This window comes from Panthera tigris, chromosome B3, assembly GCF_018350195.1.
Source record: "Panthera tigris isolate Pti1 chromosome B3, P.tigris_Pti1_mat1.1, whole genome shotgun sequence".
Lineage (NCBI taxonomy): Eukaryota > Metazoa > Chordata > Mammalia > Carnivora > Felidae > Panthera > Panthera tigris.
In genome coordinates, this window is record NC_056665.1 from 53,524,044 (window position 1) to 53,547,897 (window position 23,854).

General features: G+C 39.4%; 1 protein-coding gene across 5 annotated transcripts in view; it reads left to right on the forward strand.

Moving 5' to 3' along the window:
- The first annotated feature begins 4,163 nt into the window (after positions 1-4,163).
- The window catches only part of GABPB1 (GA binding protein transcription factor subunit beta 1), a 78,520-nt gene continuing 58,829 nt past the window's right edge, over positions 4,164-23,854 (forward strand). For 4 of the 5 annotated variants that reach the window (XM_007081838.3, XM_042988883.1, XM_042988885.1 and 1 more), the window contains exon 1: positions 15,228-15,408. The gene's annotated coding sequence lies outside the window, so the exon portion shown is untranslated. Of the gene's footprint in view, positions 4,183-15,227; positions 15,409-23,854 lie in introns of those variants that run through there. The other variant, XM_042988882.1, reaches the window with a different exon arrangement.

A 23,854-nucleotide genomic window follows, 5' to 3' on the forward strand; every position in this document is an offset into this window, starting at 1 on the left:
GTGTTGATCAAGAGACCTGTATTCTCGTTCTTTCAGAAACTAGCTATGTCACCCTGTATTGAACATTTCCCCCTTGTATTCCTTCCTTTTCTCACTTTTACAATGAGGAAACTTTCAGTGATCTCTGAAGACCTTTCCAACTCTTAATTTTTATGTTTCTATTTCTAGATGGGGGACTCCCTCCTTTTTAAAGGACATACATTTAATTCATGTGGTTAAAAAAACAAAACAAAACAAAACACCACCACCACAATTATCAATTGGTACATTGAAAAGTTCTGCTCCCATCACCGTCCAATGGGCTAACCTTTATGGGTAACCACTTTTATTACAATCTCAGGGATCCTTTGATGGTTTTCAAAATACAAACACATATTTATATCTTCTCCCTTTATTAAAAGGCAGCACACTAAACACACTTTCAGAACTTTCCTTTTTAAACTTAATGATATATTAAGCTGGAGATGTTTCCTTATCAGTACTTATAATTTTTTTCCCCTGTAGATGGACTATACATTGAATGTATTTCTCCAAAATTCATGTTGAAACCTAATCCCCAAATTATAGGCATTTGGAGGAGGGTCCTCTGAGAGGTGTTTAGGTTATGAGGGCAGATTAGTGCCCTTATTGAGGCACTAATATCTAGCATATGTCAGTCTCCTTACCACTCTTCTTTGCCAGGGTTTTCTGGCTATTTTTGCATGTATATTTTTCCCATATGAGCTTTATAATCAGCTTGGATGGCTCCCCTTCTCTCATTTCCTTTGCTCCTCAAGAACCCTTATTAGTATTTTGACATGTTAAATATAGAAACAATATTTTTATGATGTTGAATTTCTTAGCCAAGAACAAAGCATGGTTTCTATTTGTTACTACTCTTGTGACCTAAAAGATAGTGTTAAAATTTAAAGGTAGAATTTGAATTTGTTCATGTTTGCTAGATTTGGAGAGGCAGAAAATTAGAGTGAATACATTTTTTTGGAGGGAGAATAATCTATGAGGCACATACGATTATTGGTAGTTTGGGGGCAGCAAAGAGACTAACTTGGTAAGAGGAGGGAAAAGAAGCTAACAGTGCCTGCTATGTTTCAGGAACAATGCTACGGATTTTTCACATTCTATCATACTTGACTGCAGAGCTGCCCAAACCTAGGGCTGGATGGGGCCAGATCAAGGATGAGCCTAGAGGTCCACCAGATACTCTGTAGGGTAATGCTCAGAGGAGTATCAAGATGAAAGCAGTATTTGAGGACAATTGCAGCGGCAGTGAGACAGAATAGTCTGGGAATGGAAAGGAAAAGTTAAATTCAGAGGGCAGCAAGACTCAGTAATCTGAAAGAAAAGTGACAAAGCCTTACTTAGGGTGAAGTCCTTGCTGTGGAGATAAATGTATAAATACAAAGGAGATTTCTTATCAGGGAGAACAAGCAAGTTCAACTGAAGAATTAAAGTATGGCTTTGCAGATGCCAATGCAGCCCAGACACAGTCAACTCCACTGTGTTCTTTGACACTGCTGTCTATGGTGAGCCCTTGGGCCAGCTCTCCATTGAGCTGTTTGCAGACAAAGTTTCAAAGACAGCATAAAACTTTCATGCTCTGAGCACTGAAGACAAAGGATTTGGTTATAAATTTTCCTGTTTTCATAGAACTATCCTGGGGCCTATGTGCCAGGGTGGTGACTTCATACACCATAGTGGCCCTGGTGGCAAGTTCACCTGGGAGAAATTTGATGTTTCATCCTGAAGCATATGGATCCTTGCATCTTGTCCATGGTAAATGCTGGACCCAACAAAAACAGTGCCCGGATTTTCATGTATGCTGCCGAGACCAAGTGGCTGGATGGCAAATGTGGTCTTTGGCTAAGTGGGAGGGGGAATGAATATTGTGGATGCCATGGACTGCTTGGGTCCAGGAATGGCAGGACCACCAAGAAGTTCACTATTGCTGTCAACAACACCAACAAATTTGACTTCTGTTTTACCTTGACCTCCAGCTCATTCCTTCTGAGCTCAAGAGAACACCTTGCCACCCTCACCTGGCTCACTATAACCTATAATCTTTGTGCTCTCACTGAAGTTCTTTGGCTCCATATTTTTCTTATTCTCCTCCAAGTCCAGCTGAATTGCAGCATTAGGTTTATGATGATGAAAGGAAAACTAAAGAAAAATGAAGACTGTTTTGAGCCTGGACTATTGGAGAAAAGTGGTACCTTGGTAAAGATAAAGAAGTTGGGGAGAGGAAAGCAAAACAATTTCATCTGAAGAGCTTAAAGGGAAGTGGGATACTCAAGTTCCTTCTAGGTCCTGTATGTAAGCAAAGTGCATGCAGTTGGCAAAAGGACAAACCAGTTTTTAGCACAAAAATCTAAATTTAACCCAAAACTTTGGGTTTCACCATTTTAGTAAATAATATATTACCCCACGTATTGTTGCCTACTGCCAAGGAGAGTTGGGTTAGCAAAGGGGAAAAGGCAACTTTCAGCTTTCCATCTTAATGAAAGCCTTCTCAAAGGGCAGAAGCCATACCAGAAGCATTTTGAAGTTTATGCCCTTAAGTACCCTGTAGGTATTCTCTTGCTCAAACTTAAAGCTCTCTATTTCTCATTTCCTGGGTTTTTTTTTTTTTTTTCTCTTCGGGATCAAGTATTAAACTTGTTTTAATATATAATCAAATGTGATATAACTTCACTAATAATCCTTTTTTGCTTCACCAAAGAATATCTCCAGACAAAAGTGTGGAGTTTGTGCTGTTATTAACTCTTCATTTTATCTTTCCTTGGCCTGGAGATGCAGGAATCCAGGGGCAAGGCAAGTGTACCAAGGAGCTTCAAGTCTATCCCATATGACCCACTCTGCAGTCTAGTCAGTGAGGAATTGTTTTAAGCATAGTTGAGTCTAGACTTACCAAAGTATGGTGCTTCTTATTTGGAGGGAGAGATGGGTGAGGGGGAATAAAAATACCCAATCCCATGTAAGGCCTCAATGAATAGATCCTTTTCTTAGATTCAAGTCTTGCTTTAACCAATAGCGCTTATAAAATCTGGGTGGAGATTTGTGAAGCTCTGCCACACTATACATAAGCATTTTTAAAGTTCCATTGTTATGACCAGCTTAGGAGTAGGGAGAAGTCCCAAGCCTCCTTATATTACAAACGTGGCAGGTCTTTGGGAAGAGAAAGAAAGGACTGGCTGCTCAGTGTTAGTTGGGCGATATTTCTACTTTGCACTTACTCCATTTCCTGAGCTGCACTGGTATGGCTTTTAATTGAGGGGATGTAGTCGACAGAGTAGAGTGGGCTGCAGGAGGAAGGACACGGTTAAGTGTGTCAGGTTAAGTGTGCCCACCCCACCCCTCCACTTTTCTGAGATATAACTGCCATATAAGATTGTGTAAGTTTAAGGTGTACAATATGGTTTGATATACATACATACTGAGAAATGATTACAATAAGGACAGTTAACAAACACATCCATCATCCTACATTTTTTTTGTGGTGAGAACTTTTAAGATCTACTCTTTTAGTAACTTTTAAGAATACAGTAGTTATAGTCACTATGCTGTATATTAGATCACCAGAACTTGTTCATCTTATAACTAGAAGTTTGTGCCCTTTGACAACCTTCCCCCATTCCCCTGCCTTCTCCCCACCCCAACCCTGGCAACCATAAATCTGTTTCTATACGGTTGATGAAAAAAAAAAAAATCTTTTCTTCTTTTAAGTAGGCTCCACACCCAATGTGGGGCTTAAACTCACGACCCTAAGATCAAGAGTCACATGCTCTATTGACTGAGCCATCCAACCGCTCCTGAGGTTGTTTTTTTTAGATTTGATATATGTGAGGTCATACAGTATTTGCTTTTTTCTGAGTTATTTTACTTAGTGTAATGTCCTTAAGGTTAGCATAAAGCCATCAAGGTTGAGCTCTTAATTTATGTTCTGAAAGTAAGATGAGAGGACCAGTTCCGTATCTTGAACAGTAACCAACACAAATACACGTAATAATGGTCAAAAGAATTCTTGGAGAACCAAAGCTTGGTGAGTTAGGTCTAGAATTTTATCAATTCAGTTTTCATGGTTTCCTTAAGGTATAGTACACCTTTAACTCTTGTCTTGGGACCGTAGTTGACTTAACAGGAAAGGAGAGGACAACGAGACCTCCAAAATCTTTCACATTTTCACACGTGAGTTTGTTTACCTGTTGTGCCAGACTTTCACTCCTGAAAGAAAAAACAGCATGGAAGAAAGGGTAGTTGGTCATGTCTGAAAAGCAGTATGGCATAGTAGAAATAAAACATGGATCTTGGGAGGCAGACCAACTGGGGGAAAAAAATCTGAATTCTATTTTCTACCTGTGTATCACTTATCTAGAGTCTGTATTTTCTCCTTTGTAAAATGGGGATAGCACCTACTTTTGCAGAGATTAAATGAGGAAATCTACTTGAATACATTTAATAGTTGCTAAATACATGCGTGGTAAATTTAGTTCAATGTGTACTAATGCCCAGCATTTTCATTTGTACGCTTGGTAAGACATTTAAGTTGAAAATTCTTTGTATGTTAATTTCAGCGGTTATCAGAATCACCCAGAATAGAAGGTAAGAAAATGAAAGCATAATTGTAGTCACTAGTTATACACAATCAAAAATTATTTTAATCTTTTTAGTATAGAACATATAAAGAAAAAAATATATAAAGAACCCTCACATATCCATCATCCAGCTTCTTAATTATCATCCTCTGTTTCCTTGATATTGCCAAAAATTTATACCCTGTTGCCACTCCAGATTATTCTGAAACAAATGCTAGATAAAATATTATTTCCTCTTCAATTTCAACAGCTCTCTAAAAGATTCTTGTTTAGGGGCACCTGGGTGGCTCATTCAGTTGTGTCTGACTTTTGGCTTCACGAGTTCAAGCCCCACATAGAGCTCTCTGCTGTCAGCACAGAGCCCGCTTCAGATTTCAGTCCCAATCTCTCTCTGCCCCTCCCCTGCTCACACTCTCTCTCAAAAATTAACATTAAAACTTTTTAAAAAGAGATTGTTTAAAAAACTTAATCATAACAAAACATCGTAACTCAACAAAAGTAGTAGGATTCCTTGGTACCATCAAATATCCAATCACCAGTGTGCAACACACATAGCCCATTTAGTTAATGAATTTATAACTGCATTTATATACCTCTTTTTTTTATGTTTATTTATTTTGAGAGAAAGAGAGTGGGAGCACAGGAGAGGCAGAGAGAGAATCCTAAGCAGGCTCCATGCTCAGCACGGAGCCTGATGTGGGGCTTGATCTCACAACCAAGATCATGACCTGAGTAGAAATCAGGAGTCTCAGGCTTAACCAACCACCCATGCACTCCTATAGCTCAATTCAAGAAAGAGAAAGACTCCAAATTCCAAGCCATTCCTGAGATGCAAATTAAAATTTAGGGGTATTAAATTGAAAGACCTCCCAATAGTCACTTGCCATGCGTGAAGATGTAATCATTTCCAAATTGTGCAGGAAACACAAACAATACGTTGGTTGTAAATGTGAAGAAAGACACTATTAATAGTTATGACAACTTGTTTTAATGGACTTTTATGAATCTGTGGAAAACCAGAAATACTTTGTCTTACTCAAGTCGAGCTGCCATAACAAAGTACTCTAGGCTGGGTGGTTTAAACAGCAGAAATTTGTTCCTCACAGTTCTAGAGGCTGGGAAGTCCAAGATCAAGGTGCTGGCTAATTTGGTGAGAGTTCTCTTCCTGGCTTGCAGATGGCTTCCTCATTGTGTCCTCACATGGCCTTTCCTCTTGCCCAAGCTGAGAGATCTCTCTTGCTCTTCTTCCTCTTCTTATAAGGTTACTACTAATCCCATCATGAGAATTCCACTCTCAGGATTGAACTGAACCCTAATTACCTCCCAAAGGCATAATCTCCAAATACTATCACATTAGGGGTTAGAGGTCATGGATTTTGGGGGGACACATTCAGTCCATAACACACCTACACATTTATAAAATGACTACCAAATTTAAGTCAGTAAGCTAGAATGCCACATCTAACTCCTTTTCTCTCCCTAAATTATTCTGGCTCTAAGAAACTGAGATCATCATTCCTGGAAATTTTTCTTTCTGCCCTAATATAATCCCCAGTGCAGGTGGAACCCAGAGCCTAATATCCCTACTTTCTCTCTCCATGTGCCACCTCAGTACCAAGGCAAAATTAAGTAAAAGTCCTTTTTTAGCTCCTATCAGGGGAATTTTTTCATGAAATGAACAATTTTTCCTCTCTTCCTAGGTTCTCTGTAATTCAAACAAAAGCTGAAGGATCTTTTTAAATCCTGCTAAACTTGCAAATTTGCCAAAAAAAAAAAAAAAAGTGTAGATGGGGCTGCTTGTAGTCATCCTTGGCCCTTCTCCAGGTTTGCTGGCTGCTATGACTGCATAAGCAACCATGTTTTCACTAGCTGTGGGTGTAGCTGCAGGAGCTGCAGCAAAGAATTTCTGTATCCTAAAGAAATTCTGAAAATCAAACCCCATCTCTCTCAATTTAACCAAATGATTTTGTTGTTGATCCTGAAAATATTAGGTAGGACTTGAAATAATCTGTCCTTCAAAAGTTGGCAGGGAAAAATCCAAAACTTTGCTCCCACTCTAACCTATTGACAATGCTGTGGAGAAACATCCGGTACATGGAGGACAACATGGCTGAACCTATCAAAATTAAAAATACATACATGCCCTTTTGCAGAGCAATTCCTCTGAGAACGGAGATGAGATGTACTTAAATATACAAGAAGGTATGTGTACAAAGATATTCGTCCAAGCATTAATTAGAATATAACAATTTAGAAACTCTATGTCTCTCAATTGGATGATGACTGGTTAAATAATCTGCAGGGGTAAGAAAAATATGTATCTTATGTATTCATATGAAAAAGATGTCTTGAGTGCAAAGTGTAGAAAAATATATATGGCAGCCTCCCTTTTACATAAAAATTGGGAATAATATTCTTTCTTACATGTATAGGCATGAAGAAATTCTGGAAAAATAAAAAAAAAGTAAGAGCAGAGGTTATTCTGAGGGTGGGAATTGTATGAATGAAAGACAGTGAAGATGTTTAAAAAGTATTCTGCACCAGTGGATGGATTCAAGTAATTTTTAAAATCATTTGAAACCATAACCAACAATTATTAAATGCCCACTGCCTTAAAATATAGTGAGAAAATAAGGTTTCCCAAATGTAAAATATATAAAATATAAGGTTGAGTGAAGTGGCTGCTCCTAACCTGTTCCTGGAAATCAAAGTTCTTGGTGCTTCTGGGGAATGCTGAGATCATTGATTTTACCAAAGGATGTCACTAACTTACTGGATGTCTTGTCTACAACTCAGAAACGGGTTAGATAAAGACAGAAGACCTCATGCTTCTGCAATCAATTTAAAATTCTTCAGTAGTCTGCCAAAAATGCACATTATTCTTCTGTAAATCTAAAAACGTGCAGGGAGAAACCAGTAATTGTATTGTGGTAGAACATCTTTCTCTTACTTTTCTCTAATGTTAAAATGCTACCCTAAGAGTAAATAAGGTTTTAGTAAACCTAGTAGGGGAAAGCCTTCCTTACTGATTATAGATTACTCAATTTTGAGTAGATATTGCTGCTTTCCAAAAGGCATGTGTTCACCACCAGTCTTAATTATCTTTCATTGCAAGTTTTAGTGACCTTGGCTTACAAAGCCATCTTGATCTTTTCCCTAAGAATTTCAGGTGACCAAAATGCACAATACCAGTGAACGCTATTAAATAACATTCCAATGTTTCCCAATGTGAATTACCCATACCACAAGCGATACTCATGGTTCTAGGTAGTATACGAACAAAGCAGCAAACAACGTCATATCATATAGTGAGTTATTATTGTTTCTTGTTCAAGCACTTGGCTGGAAAGAGTGTTTAGCTAGGTCTTAATAATTGACTTTGTTTTCATTATATTAATTTTTAGATATATAATTTCTGTTTTAGAGAGAGGGTGCAAGTGAGCGAGGGCAGAGAGAGAGGAAGAAAGAGAAATGGGGCTCACCCTAAGCAGTGCTCTTGTTCACCTGATGTGGGACTTGAACTCATGAACCATGAGATCATGACCTGAGCTGAAGTCAGATGCTTAACTGACTGAGCCACACAGGTACCCTAGACATTTTTTCTTATTGCCAGAGATCTGGGGCACAAATGACTGTCTGGATTATCCACGCTCATTGAAGCACAACAAACAGAAGTGCAGGTGCTGTTACATAAGTTTCAGGTTACAAATCACAAAAATCCAAATGTCTTTTCTCAGGGCCTAACTTTCCTTGACTCAAATTCACCCCATGGGCTTCTTAAAACACTTAGCTATCCAGGAATTGTATAGTGCACCATATAAACTGGAGTCAAACTGGTTCTCAATGCTACTTATTTTTGCTGTGAGTCCATAGTCAATCTACCAAATAAGGACAAATTGGCTACCTTGGAATCTGAGAGGAATAAATGATAACACACGTAGAGCAAACGGTATGCAGGTTAAATGCTGATTTCCCCTCCTCTTTACTTCTCTTTTTTCTATATTGTCTCCAAATGATCTCATTCACTCCCATAGCTTCAATTACTACCTTGATGTGAATAACTTCTAATTTTCTGCTAGCAATACTGAATTTGTTTTCAGAGTACAAAACCTGAAGTTAGGAGACACGCCCAGGTCACATGCCTAGAGTGGTTAGAGTCTAGGTTAGAAACCAGTTAAGACTTGAACTTGGGGCTCCTCACTCCAACTGCCATGGTCTTTCACCTTCCCATATTGCCTCAAGTTCTGCGGTAGTTTTTGCATCTGTCTCTCTCTCTCTTTTTTTTTTTTAACCACTGCCTCTCCCATAATTCAGCCCTAACTTATCTTTCACGTTTATAATGTACAGATGAAAAGACTGGCTCAGTCAGTGAAGTGATAGTTGGTAATGTGTATCTCAGAATTGCCCACAAAAGTTTTTTTCCCTACTTGTTAATTCCAACAAAATTAAAAAAATTTTTTTAATGTTTATTTTTGAGAGACAGAGAGGGAGTGTGAGCAGGGGAGGGGCAGAGAGACAGAAAGGGAGACACATCTAAAGCAGGCTCTAGGCTCTGCACGGTCAGCACAGATCCCGATGTGGGACTTGAACTCACTGTTAGATCATGACCTGAGCTGAAGTCAGACGTTCAACCGACTGAACCACCCAAGCACTCCTCCCAACAAATTTTTTAAAACCATGAGATATATATATATATATATATATGTACACACACACACACATATATATACATACATATATATATATGTGTATTATATATATATATATATATATATATATATATATATATATATATATATAATACACATACTGAGAAGTCACCAACCCCCGAACCTACAGCACAATGAATCACAAAGTGAATACCCACGTAACCAGCACTTAGGTCAAGAAACCAAATGTTGCCAGCACCCCAGAAGCTCCCTTGTGCCCTCCTCCCAAATATTACTGCCTTACCCAAAGCATACTATTTCCTTTCTTTTTATAGTTTTTACTACCTAAACATAAATCCTTAAATCTAGTTTGGTTTTGTCTGGTTTTTGAACTTTCCAAAGTGGCTATATCAATATACATTCCAACTAGCAATGTACAGTTTCAGTTGTTCCAATTCTTGGCCACATTTGGCATTTACTGTAGTGTCTATTGTAGCCATTATTGTGAATGTGCAGCAGTATTTCATTGTGGTTTTAATTTTCATTTCCCTGATTGTAAAAGTTGGGTGCCTTTACATGTTTATTGGCCATTTAGATACCCTCTTTGGTAAATTGTTCAAGTCTTTTACCCCCTTTACTATTGGGTTGTCTTTTTTTTTTTTTTTTAAGTATTTATTAATTTTGAGAGAGAGTGAGCACGAGCAGGGGAGAGGGGCAAAGGGAGAGAATCTCAAGCAGGCTCCATGCTGTCAGTGTAGAACCCGATGCAGGCCTCGATCTCACAAACCGTGAGATTCTGACCTGGGCCAAAATCAAGAGTTGGACGCTTAACTGACGGAGCCATCCAGGTGCCCTGGGCTTTTTTTTTATTGATTTGTGGAAAACTATAAATTCTAAATAGGAGCAAAGCAGACACTTTTCTACTGTTGAACACATTTGTCTGGTGGCATTAAAATACCACAAACTCCCCTTATTCTGGCCCAAATTCACTAATGAACTCTCTCGGAGGTAATGTAGTCAACTTCATGTACTATCGCTAAAACAAAACAGAATCATTGTGCTAGGGAATTTGCTAGAGACAATGGTTTTGAAATGAGACCTGTATTGGAATCCTGCCTAACATTTATCAGCTTTGTGACTTTAGGCAAGTTATTTAGACTATTTTGGCCTCTGTTACCTTACTGGAAAAATGGGGTTAATAATACCTTTTTAGTGTTGTTGTGAGGGTTAAATGTGACACAAGACAACATATATAACCGATTTTGCACAGTGGCTGGCAAACAGTAACATTTAATAAGTGGTAGCTATTATAAATTTGGGTTATTTCTTTGTAGCCTTACATTTCTCTATGGAGGGAGAAAATGAGCAGATAGATGTCCATTCCTTTCTTAGCTGCTATAGTTCTCACTATAAAGTTAAAAAAAAAAAGCATTTGTTTTAGGTAATCTGGGAATTTGGTTCTTGTGACTCTGTCTCAGTACCTCTAGAGCAGGGCTTCACAAATTACCTATGGTGCAGTGAAGATTAGGTAACTGTTGCACAACAAACTGAGGGACCATAAGAAGAAAAAATATGGGTAATCAAATTTGTGAATTTATATTAAACCTGGTCAACCAGGAGATGCAGAGGCTGATGGTGATGGCCCTGGAGCATGCTCAGGAGGCAGATGGTGCAGAACGAGAGTCTCCTTATCACCCTGTTCATATAGAAAAATGCCTAACAGTTGAAGTCATTCTGAAAACCCAATGAATCAAAGAGGTCTGCAAACAACAAACAGTACAGTGGGGGAGCATAACTATGTGGATAAGGGCCAAGTGACATGTGATCAAGTCAGTGCGCTTAAATCTGTGATTCAGAAGTGTGAAGATATGAAATAAAAAGAAAGGAGTTGGCTTTCACTGACACCTAGAAAAAAAGGCATTATTTAACAGTAACGTAAGAGAAAAAAAGATGATCTTAATGGCATAGAGGACACACAGTTTGCATATCTGGGGGAAAAAACCAAACCCAAAACCTCTCATCATCAAAAAAAAAAAAAAAAAAATTTCTCTCTGGTGAAAGATCATAGGTACCTCTATTAAATATGAATTACTAGAAAAAGCTATTTAAACAAAGACATATAAAACAATGCAGATCCACAGACATAAAACTAGTCTTCAATTACTGTAAGTTCCCAAATTCTTATTCACTTTTTGTAAATGCCTTGTCTAGGAACAATAGCAGAGGGTTTGCAGACTGGCATTACCCTGTGGACCATACTTTGGTAGCACTGCTCTGGAGCACTGACAAAAATCAGACTTCTGAATCTGAAGGGCTGAAGTTAGAGCCTGGAAAGTGGGACTGAACTGAAGGGTTGCTCTTGTTCCTGAGTCACCAGCTAGACACCTACTGTTTTTTTTTTTTTTTTCTTTTTTAAAGTTTGTTTATTTATTTATTTATTTTGAGAGAGACCAAGACAGCACGAGTCAGAGAGGGGCAGAGAGAGGGAGAGAAAATCCCAAGTAGGCTCTGCACTGTAGAGCCTCACGTGGGGCTTAAACCCAGGAAACCCTGAGATCACCACCTGAACCAAAACCAACATTTGGGCGCTTAACTGACTGAGCCACACAGGCGCCCCCTACTGTTTTTTTCTAGCCTTAAGTACAACATTGAGTCACTCTAGCTCAAAAACCATCTATTATTCCCCTTGTATCTAAGATAAAATCCCTATCCTTTAACATGGCATCCAAGGCCTTCCAGGCTGGTTCCACACAACTTTTTTACTCTGATTTTCCACTAGACTGCACTGTCCAATATAGTAGCTACTAGCCATGTGGCTATTGAGCACTTAAAATGTGACTAATTTAGGAATTAAAATTTTAATCTTTAATTTAAAATTAAATAACGAATGATACATAATTCAAATACTGCAATACTTTTAAGTATGTTCAGAATGACTGGGCATGTTAATCTACTTTTTCAACTGTAAATTTTATGGAATCAAGTATTGAGGTATGTTTAAACATAAAATACACACCAGATTTTGAACACATATTTAGTAATGAGAAAAAGACTGCAAAACATTTAAAAACATTTAATATTTTTAAATATTGATCACATATGAAATGATACTATTTTGACTATACTGGATTAAAATTAAATTAACATTAACTGCAATGGTTTCTTTTTTTAATGTGTCTGGCTACTATAAACTTACATATGTGGTTTTATATTTATATTGGACAGCGCTAGCCTAGATAATCATGCCCAAACCTAAGAATAACTCTGGATTCTTCCCGTTCCCTCACTCATGTCAACTCATTAGCAATACAGGTCAGGTCTAATCACCAAATATATCTTCAAATTATCCACCTTTTCTCTATTGCTACTAACCATGTTACTCCTTTCCTAAAACCCTTCAATGCCTTCTACTGCGCTTAAACTTACCAAGGCAGCCGACTGCTTCTACCATTCTTGCTTTCTAAACTTGTTACATTGGCCTCCTTGCTATGCACAACAAACTCTTTCTCACCTTAGGATTTTGCTCTGCTATTCCCTTTAGTCTCAAATACTGCCCTTAACTTATTCCCATTTAGGTCTTAGTTCAGAGAATACCTTCTCTTGATCAACCAAGAAGCTACTTCTTGATCAACCTCCAAAATTTTGCCTGTTCACTCCCCTAGAGAAACGCTTTATTCAAATACCCTTTTATTTTCTTAATGGAGCATATTATAAGATACTATCTTTCCTTTTGTAAAACTTATTTATGGTCTGTTCCTTGCACTAGCAACAGAAGCAGGAACCTTGTTGGTTTTGTTGCTGCTTAGTCTATTCCAGTATTTACAACAGTGCCAGTTACAGAAGGGTGTTCATGAAACAACTTCAATGAATATCTAATTGCCTGCCAGACATATCTGCTTGGCTGTCTCACAAACACTTCAAATTCAACCAGGTCAAAACAGAACCTTATAACATGTTACTCTTCTTCCCTGTTTCTAATCTCAGTGAAGACAGGACCATCTTTCCAACTGCTCCCCAACACACCTGGGAGTCATCTTTGACATCTCCCTCTGTCATTCCCTTACCCGCTCAACTAAATCACCAAACTCTCAATAACTACTTTGGCCACACTCTTTACACTAGTTGTCACTATCTCAGTCCAAGGCATTACTCTCTCACATATTACTGTTTTTTCCAAACTGTTTTCCATGCCTCTGAGTTTTGCATAAGTCTGATCTGCCTACCATGCAAATCCATTTCTATGACACTTTTACTTAGCAGGTTCCTCTTTGCTCTCAAAAGCTAATCTCTGCACATACCACTCAAGGTCTTCACGATTAAACGTCTTCAAGAACATCTCTAGGCACTCCTAAAACAGCATTATCTTCTTTACTCAACACTCTCTTCAGTTTGTCTCCTAACTTTGCATGCATTGCTTCCTCTGCCTGGAAGACTCTTCCCCAATTCTTATTAAAGCTAATTTACTCACCTCCCTCCCAGGTGAGTAAAGGATTTCTCCTGTATGGGATTTTGCAGTATTCAGCAGTTTACCCTCATTTACTACTGATGTTTCCTATTTACTTGTCTGCGCTCTATGGCAGATCAAGGAGGGCAAGGATTCCGTAACAATCATTAGTTCAACGTTTACTCAAATCAACTCAATGTTAAAGCATATGATATAAAAAACTTGACAAGTTTTTATCAACTGAAGCCTTGAAAACATTACATCAAAAGAAAACAATGTGGCTCCTATGCCACTTACTTTGCTTCTGTTTTAGGCAAAATGTTTTAATATGTTAAAGACTTACAAGCCTTTACCACGTCAATATCACAAAAGGATAACTGGAGATAAATTACTTATCTGAAGTAATCACAAAATCAAAAAGTAATATGGATTTCATTTAAGCTTGTAAACTCTCCTGGATTGAACTCTTGGCGCTGTCTCAGATATTACCAACTCCTAAATATAGGAAGCCAAAATTTGCACGTTAGCAACTTGGGAAAGCCACGTAGGAAAGTCATTCTTAAGCTCATCTGTTAAAAACATACCGGTGTGTTGGATTTCTTAGCAAATCATCACAAGTAAATTAACTTCCAAAGACTTTTACTTTGTAAATTACAACCTCCAAATAAACTTTTGCTACTTTCTTAATAAAATACAACACAACAAAAATCTTGACATTCCAGCCACGGAAACACAGACCTCTACCTGCGAGGTGACAGTAATCCAAGGAAAATTAGCAAGCAATTATTTTAGGGTCTCTTCAGTACGAGACGCCTGTGACACCAAAGGTATGTTAAACAAACAAACAAACAAACAAACAAAAAAAGGCTATAGAAATAAGTACGTCTTCGTCATGAACCTGACTGCTCAGTTTATGGAAGTGGAGAAGGACCATCCTTCGTTCCTCCTCTTGTACCTCAACCGCTACTCCTGTCCCAATCTGGCTAGTTGAATCTAGGGCCACTTTAAGTTAAATCCTAGCCTGCTGGCTGCTCTTCCGTCTCCCAGGACTCTGCTGGCGACTCTGGTTAACCTCGGAGTGGGGATTCCCCGTCTCGGCGGTCTTGTCAGAGAGAAAAGAAGGTAGGTACACGCACTTTAGTATCCCAACCGCCAGCCCCCGCAGAAAGAGGCGGGAAGACTCGGCCACCAGCCGGGCTGCTCCACCGCGCACATGGCCGGCCGCAGCTCCCACCCCCGTGCCGCGCAGGCGCCGGGCGAGCCGGGACTTGCGGTCCCCGAGAGCGGATCATTCCGCCGCTTTCTTTGTGTGGCTCGGGCTCCACAAATGGCATATTTCCCTCTCGACCGTTAAAAAGAAATATCAGACCTGTCGTCCCTTTCCTCCTGCTAGAATGGGGTCAGGGAGTGAGTGGGGGAGCGATCTGCGGCCAAAGGCAGGGGCGGAAAGGCTCAGGCGAGGGCTTGACAAGGGCCGAGTCCGGGAGGGATGCTGGGAGCTTTGACTCACTCGCACACCATGTGTCCCTCCGCGCGCAGCACGGGGGACTTTTCGGTGGGGATTTTGGGCGCCGACCAGACGCGGCATTTTCGGAAAATAGCGCCCTGTGCAGCTGAAGCGCTTTGTGTGTAGCGGGGCCGCGTCAGCCCGGCCGGGTACGAGGCGCCTCGGGTCCCCGCACCACCTCCTGCTGCTCCCCCGTCGCCGCTCCCGAAGCTTTTCCAGGTCAGTGCGGGTCTGTGTAGGGCCCTGTTACCACCGGATGTGGAAGTTGATCTCTTCGCTGGTAAAAAATAATTCCACTTCCCCCGGAACCCAGATCATCCCCGCGATTTCCTGTTTATTGCATTAAGGCGCCGGGTTTCCGGGGCTCCTGGCCCCGCTTATTCCGCGGGGGTCGGCGGGGTCGGCCTGGACGCCCGCTCCGCCCGCGCCGCAGCCGCGCTTTGTCCGCTGGGCACCCCGCTTCTGGGAGGGGCGGGCAGACATGGTGGCGGCCGCCGCCCCCTCCTCGGCCCCGGCGCGCCGCGGCCTCACAGCCGGCCGGATCCCGGCCGGCGGCCCCGGGGCGGGGATGGGGTCGAGCCGGGGCGGTGGGGGCTCTGCGGGCGCCGGGAGGCGGGCGGTTGGCGGCAGAGGAAGGGAGGCAGGCTGGCGCGGCCCGGCCGGGCCTCGGCGCCCGCCGCCCCGGGAACTGCCGGCCTCTTTGTCTCGGCCGCCTGGCGGCCCCGCCAGCCTACCCGGAGCGAGGAAGGGGCGGCGGGGGCGGCCGGTCCGGGGCGCGGTGTGCTGCGGGGCCTGCGGGACCGGGAGGCGCTCGGGCCGCCGCGGGAGCGGCCGGCCCGGACAGGGTTAACCAGAGGGCCGGGCCCAGCCCGCGCGGGGACGATCGCGGCTACTGCCACGACCTCGGGGACTCAAGTCCCTGAGGGGACAAAGCCCGCGGTTCTGGATGCTTGAGACTTCTGCTCTTGGGACTTGGCCGCCGGGCGGGTGCACTGCTTCGGAAAAGAAGTTGAGAATTTTGCCAGGTCATTTTTGCCTGGACACAGTGAAATCAGTGTGTATTTAGTGTGCTTCGTTGAAGCTGTGCTGCCGTGTTGAATCAGCGTGCGTAGCCTCAGGGGTGCATCGTGAAAACTGAAACCGAAGGAATTATAGAGGCCTGCTTTGTGTGTGTTTCCCCACTTTAAGCTTGTTTTCTGTACACATACTCTTGTTTTAAACCTGATTGGACTGTGGCGAGCAGACGTCTGCTCAAAGGACGGGTAGCGACCACAGTACTTTTGAAGGGGGCTTGGTAATGTGGAAGTATTTTAAGTACTCTCTCCGAAGACTGATTTGCTGTCTGGATTCAGGCAAGTTACTTTCTGAAGTACATTTTTTCCCCCCTGAAGTATAGTTTTTATCTGGAAAATGTTTTTGATGTAGTCCGTAAATAATCCTTGTAAAGTAATTTTCCATTCCAGAATTAAAGATGCGCTGTAATTTATTATGCAGATGTTAGTAGTCGAAAATTCTTTTTGCAGATACTTTATTTCACTTGTAGGCCCACCCAGCTTGGTTTAAATGTGTTCGCAGTGACCCATAACGTCAGCCTTGACACTTCCACTTTCAGGGTCAGACTTTGAATTTAAGGAAATTAAAGATGGCTTTATGCGTTTTAAAAATTCTGTCTTTTTAAGTATTTCCCCCAAAATAACAGCAATAAAATTCCATTACATGTTAACACAAGTCACATATTGGCAAGAGTTGACATTGTTTTGCATTTCTGCAAGTCTTTTAAATGTCTGCTTTAATACAAGACAGCTAGATTTTTAAATCTGCATTCAGTCTGTTGTGGTATCACACCATGTAACTTCTGAAAACTCCCAGAACCCCACTGTATGCTTATCACTTTTTTTTTTAACTGAGAAATTTGTCATTTTTATTCTGTCACCATACATGTCAAATGAGTATATTAAACAAGATAAGTTTAAAAAATATGGTTAGGAAGATTGATTCCTATACTTTTGTCTTGGGTTCTAAGTTTTTTAATTTGGTATTTAGATATATAAACAGTATCAAGAGTAAAGTTTGCTTAATGTACATATCCTGGAGACTCAGGAAAATATTTTAAGTGAGTAACCTTAATTTTTAGTTCCACATCTTAATCTATGGAAGTAAAATATAAATTCCATATTAGATGTACCTGTGAAAACTTGTGTGTAAATGTAATATTTGAAGAAGGGACACTGTCAAAGCACTGCAGGACCTCTCCATTTAAAAGGAATCCTGCAGTGAAACATTTGGTCAAACAATACTTTTGTAATGCAGATACATATATTTAGAGTTAAGTCTCCTAACTTAGAGTTTGAGTTCTCTGTCTCTTTCTCTCAATCTGGGTATTTTAGGTTGGGGGCCAGTTATGCTGTAAATGTGCGAAAATGTAAGGCCATACTTTGGTTTAATGGTTTTGAAATGAAGCTAAATTCATTTCCAGTTGTTTCTGTGAACTCTAGTTTGATTCTGTCAGGCTGTAGTTCTCTACTGTTCCATCAACAGGAAGCATCTGGTCATTCCTGACATAATTGTTTGAAAATGCCAGGTATATTTTTGATGTTTGCCATGCAAATGAAAATAAATATCAGATGGGATCTCCCCCTCACCCAGCATCTCTAAGATGTATTTATAATGGGCCTCATCTGTAGAATGGCCTTTTTTTTTTTTTTTTTTTTCTTCCTCCTCTTGAGTACCTCATAAGTTAGGGACAGGTAAGGCAAACAAATCACGAATTCAGAATTCATATGAAATGTTGAATCATGAATTTATTTTGAGTGTGTATTTTTGAGGGTGCAGTGTCCCTTTGAAAGTAGCCTAAGTGTGGATGAATTCACTGATGGTCCATCTCCTCTCTGTCTTGTAAATATTAAAAAAAAAAAAAAAAGGAAATGAAACATTAAAGTTCAGGGTAACTTAGTTTTCTAGTATTTCTTTGGCCCCAGAGCTTTCCAACTAGTAGTCATTAATTTCTATAGCATTAACGTGTCTATCTTGGTATTAGACTTAACTTTTTTGAAGGTGTTATTCCATCATGCTCTCCAGACGGTCTGTGTACTAGTATTAAGGCCTGTATGTTTTCCCACCTTGTTCATAACAGTGTTTTGCACAGAGTAGATGTGTTGTTGCAATCAGCTGTCAGTTCAGTTGTTGATGGGCTAGTATACTTGAATTTAGACTAAGTATGTCCATGATGGAAGTGTAGAGGCTAAAGCATGAAATGATTTCTCCACTGAAGGTGAATCCATATGCAGTCATTGATACATTAAGAAATGGGAGTCTAAAACTCTTTGTCCTGGTTCTCTTAATCTTTTAATGGGAATAATTGGAAAGGCTGGCAGTTAGAGCCCAAGGTGCTAGTGCACAAATAGAGAATGTGGAAAAGAGTCGGATCATTTTAACTGTATGTTTACCGTGAGTCAACACTATGGTATAATATTTTTTAAAGTAAATGTCATTTTGGAGTTGGTAGAACAACGTAGAAAGAGCAGGTGTTATCTCTGCTTTACTTGTATTGGTTGTATTATACCTGGGATATTGTGTCAGTTTTTTAGGTAGAATACTGTCACAATACGCGTGACCCTTGCATCAGTTCTCAGACTTCATATTACATCACCTGGAGAGCAGAAACATGGAAGCCCAAGCTTAAGTAGGATAGGACCTGGGCCACTGTATTTTTTTCAAGTTCCCCAGGTGGTAGACACTCAAGTTTATAAACCAGTGAGCTATACAGCATATCCAGAGGACCTTGATCATGGAGGAAATGGACATGAGGAAAGGAGAAAAGGCTGAAAAATGCCCTGTTTGGCTCAAAGAAGAAAAAGCAGCTCATCTAAGAAATGATAGCTATCTGTAAATACTTAAAGGTCTATCACACAGAAAGATCAGATTTGATCTGCGTAGAAAGAACTAGGATCAGTGAGTAGTAGGAGGAGGCAGGTTTCAACATTCTTTCAAGACAAATTTCCATGAAACAGTAAAAATATAATGGGTTGGTTTGGGTGGTAGGCTCTCTGCTTTCACTGATGATGTTCAGTTAGGGATTCTAGGGTGGAGGAATTAATATGCTGAATGAGGATTTGGGCTAGGCGTCCTAAAGTTTCCTACAAAGTTTTAAGTTTTTATGATACAGGTCTAGGTTTGCGGTACAGAAGTAGAAGAGCGAAAACTAATTGAGTGAAACAGCTGTTAAGTGGATCACAGTTTTCACCTTCTTGGATGAAGAGAAATGAGTATTAAGTGAGAGAGCTATTTGATGAGGGCTTTAAACCCAGCTGTAATTTGGCAGACTCAAAGCCTTAAGAATGGTCATACCTTCTGACATGGGAATTTTCATTTAAGGGAATTTTTCTTGATGTAATAAGAATAAGGGTGTGTGCAAAGATTTAGCTCTGAGCATACTAATTGCAGCACTGTTGATAGTAAAAGCTGTGTATTAACATTTGACCCCCCCGTCCCACATTAATTATATGAAGTAGAAAATACCTTCATTTTTCAGAAGAGAAAACAGGCATAGAGAAGTGAGGTAGCTTGTCTAAAGGAGCAGAGTTAGTATGTGGTAGAACCAGGACTTGGATCCAAGCAGTTTGATTCCAGAGTCAGTAACTCTTGATCACTGTACTGTAAAATTGTACACAACCTGAATGTTTAACAGTGATTGTTAGGGTACATATTCACAGTGGGGTACTGCCTAGCTATTAAAATATGTTAGAAGAAGGTAAAGTCATGAAGAGATGTCTTGACATATGTTAAGTGAAAAAGTAGGTTTAAAAGCAATTCCATTTTGGTTAAAAAACAAATAATACACTTGATCCTTGAACCGTAGGGCTTTGAACTACTTGGGTCCACTTATACACAGGTTTTTGTTTGTGTTGTACAGTACTGTACTGTATTTTCTCATGATTTTCTTAATATTTTCTTTCCTATAGCTTGCTTTGCTGTAAGAATACAGTATATAACATATACAAAATACGTATATTGACTGTTTATGTTATCCATAATTATGCTTCATGTCAGTAGTAGGCTATTAATAGTTTCTGGGGAGAGAAAAGTTATACTCAAGATTTTCAGCTGTGTGTGTGTATGGGGGGGGGTGTATGTGTGCCCCTAAGCCCTGCATTGTTCAAGGAAAAATTGTATTGACATCTGGAAGGGTATGTACCAAATTGTAATTGATTTTTTCTGAGTGTAGTTTTAAAAGTGATTATTTTCTTTTTGTTTATTCAGGTTTTCTGATTACTAAAATGAATACATGTTTTTGTGTATTTCTTGTAGTGAAAAGCGTATTAAAATGTTGTATTTCAATAAAAAATTGAAGATGATTAGCATAAACTGAGGAGCCTGGGTTTTATACTGTGCAGTTTATGCAATTTGACTTAGGAATTGCACATAAATGGGACTTTGTAGGTTAATGAAGTCTTGTATTTTTTTAAGTTTGATTCTTTACTATTCTAATAGTAATACATTAATTGAATAGAGAAAACAATCACTGAATCCTACCATTCTATCATAATCAGTTCTCTATTTTGTGTTTTCTCCCTCTTACATGTAATATTTTAAATGTACTCATCCCAGTTTAGTCACTCTCTAGCTTTGTGACTTCAGACAATTTACTTAATCTCTTTGTGCCTCAGTTTGCCACTTTGTAAATCAGGGATGATTATAATACGTATGTCATGGTGGTTGGTAGGATTAAATGATTTACTGCATATAAAGTGATCAGAACAGTGTCTGACACATTTAATAGCTCAGCAAATGTTAGCCATTAGTATTATAGGATCATAGCCCACTAAAACCCTTGGGGTCTAATAGGTTTGGGAATTAAAAGAATTTTTTGGATACAGGCAAGGTAATAATCTTTCAACAGAGTCCAGTCCTCTTCAGACATATTACTATTTCTGTAGCAAGATGTATGAACATTTTTACCAAATGGGGTAAAGGCTATAAATAGCTTCATGTCAGTTCAGGTAAGGTTTTACCATCAAAAGAGTTTTTGTATTTTGGAATTGCAGTTAAGGAACCCGTAGAATATTTATTCAGTTTTGAGTCCTATTTTAATATTAAAACATACACCTTTTCATGTTATTGTATAGCTTTATAATCCATGAATTTAAAAATTAAACAATTAAAAAGAAAACAAAATGTTCACGTTTATTTCCTTTGATGATAAAATATGCTAGATCTCCACCAATATTGTTGATTCTATTACATTGTGTAGAATCTTCTAGAAGAGACTAACCTCTAACCCAGTTACCTTTTTTCTGTTTTATACTTGAGGGATAAGACATTAATTTATTTATTTTTCTATTTTATTTATTTTGCTTTTTAATTCCAGTTAACATACAGTGTTATATTAGTTTCAGATGTATAATATAGTAATTTAATAGTAACGTACATCACCCTATGTTCATTACATCAAGTGTACTCTTTAATCTCCATCACCTATTTTACCCATCACCCCCCCCCCCCCCGCGTTAACCATCAGATAGTTCTCTATAATTAAGAGTCTGTTTCTTGCTTTGACTTTCATTTTTCCCCCTTGTTTTGTTTCTTAAATTCCACATGTGAGTGAAATCATATGGTATTTGTCTTTCTCTGACTGATTTTGTTTAGCATTATACTCTCTAGCCATATGTTGTTGTAAATGGCAAGATTTCATTCTTTCTTGTGGCTGAATAATATTTCATCACGCATATATATTTGCATATATATATATTTTGCATATATATGTGTGTGTGTATATATATATATGTGTGTGTGTGTGTGTGTGTGTATATATATATATCACATCACATCTTTATCCATTTCATCAATCAGTGGACACTTGGGCTGCTTCCATACTTTGGCTATTGTAAATAATGCTGCTATAAACATAGGGGTGCATGTATTGCTTTGAATTAGTGTTTTTGTTTTCTTTGGGTAAATACCCAGGAGTGTGATTGTTGTAACTTGGTTTACTACAGTAGTAATTCTTTTAAAGGAGGTGAGTAGAGGCCGCTATGGTACTTTTCTTTTAATATGCCCTTCCATTCTGCAGCTGTGGATGGATATTTACCCCCTAAGTCATAATATTATTAATTGTAGAACTGTACACTGGAATTAGGTCATTTCCTCTTATAAAATTGGTTGTCCAGTCTTTGATTCCTGTACTCTTTTGTGTCTACAACACTTACCATGTATCTAAACAGAGGGAAAAAATTTAAACTGTGCCTTAGTCTGAGCTGCTATAATAAACACAGACTTGGTAGCTTATAAACAACAGAACTTTATTTCTCACAGTTCTGAAGACTGGGAGGTCCAAGATCAAGGTGCTAGCATGGTTGGGGTCTGGGGAGGACCCTTTTCCAGTTGCAGACTTGTCCATTGTATTCTCATGTGCTGGAAGGAGCAAGGGAGCTCTCTGGGTGCTTTTTTTAGAAGGACGTAAACTTTACTCATGATCCTTCCTCATGACCTAATCACCTCCCAAACATTCCACCTCCCTAATAGCATCACTTTGGCATATAAATTTGGGGGCGAGGGAGAGACACACAGGCATTCAGACCATAGCAGATGGTATGGTGTTTAAGTGAATGATCTGAAAAATTTCCCTTATATCCTGGCTTGTGTGAAGTCTTAAATTTTGCCCCTGTGATTGTTCCACCTGTGTCTTCAGCCATTCCTTTCATACAGACTCTCAATTTCTCTGTCTTAGTTTATTCCTGTATGCATTAGATAATAGCCTGAACTTAACACCAGTCACTTCTTTCATATTTACCTGTTGTTAAATCTTTCCACTATCTCCTCTGTTTTTCTTCACAGTCACAGCATATTTATGGGGGAAGGTGGGTAATGACGATTTCTTGGCCACTGAATTTATGCTGAACAATTCCCAATGGGCCTTTGTTACTTGGCCATTGTTTTATTAATCTCACATTTTTCTGTTTTCTGATATGTCTTCTTTCTCTTTTTCAAAAGATAACATTGATTTGATTTCTACTTAATTGAAAAAGTGAATAGAGGGGTGCCTGGGTGGTTCATTTGGTTAGTGTCTGACTCTTGATTTCAGCTCAGGTCATGATCCTAGGGTTGTGGGAACGAGACCCTGCATTGGGCTCTACTGAGCCTGGAGCCTGCTTAAGGGTCTCTCTCTCTTCCCTGCCTCCCCTCCCCTCCCACCCCATCCCTGCTTGTGCCCTCTCTCAGTCTCTCAAAAAAAAAAAAAAAAATAGAGTACGAGCTTGCACATTTTTTTTTTCATTGTCACCATGATGAATCTATTCTTTCATCTTATTTTGTGAACTGAATGGAAGTGAATTCTTTTTGCTTTTCTAGGAATCTTGCTTCCACACAACTTTTTGTCTTGGATCACTTTGATTGTTAAGTGGAGTGGTTGGGTAATAAATCTAAAAGTGATGGAAATTGCTCAGTTTTTCTTTGTAAGCTTTATCATCATCATACTTAAGTCTTAAAGTTGTTTATAATACATGTTTCTAATTTATTATTTATACCCATTAGTCAGCACAATTCTTTAGATTACTCTTTACTGGATCTCACTTTGTCCTGAGGCTCTGCTTTGCCTATTATTTCCCTTTCTAGCTTTAGAGTCTGTTCGTCCAATCTATCCTACATACGGCTGCCAGAATAATTTTCC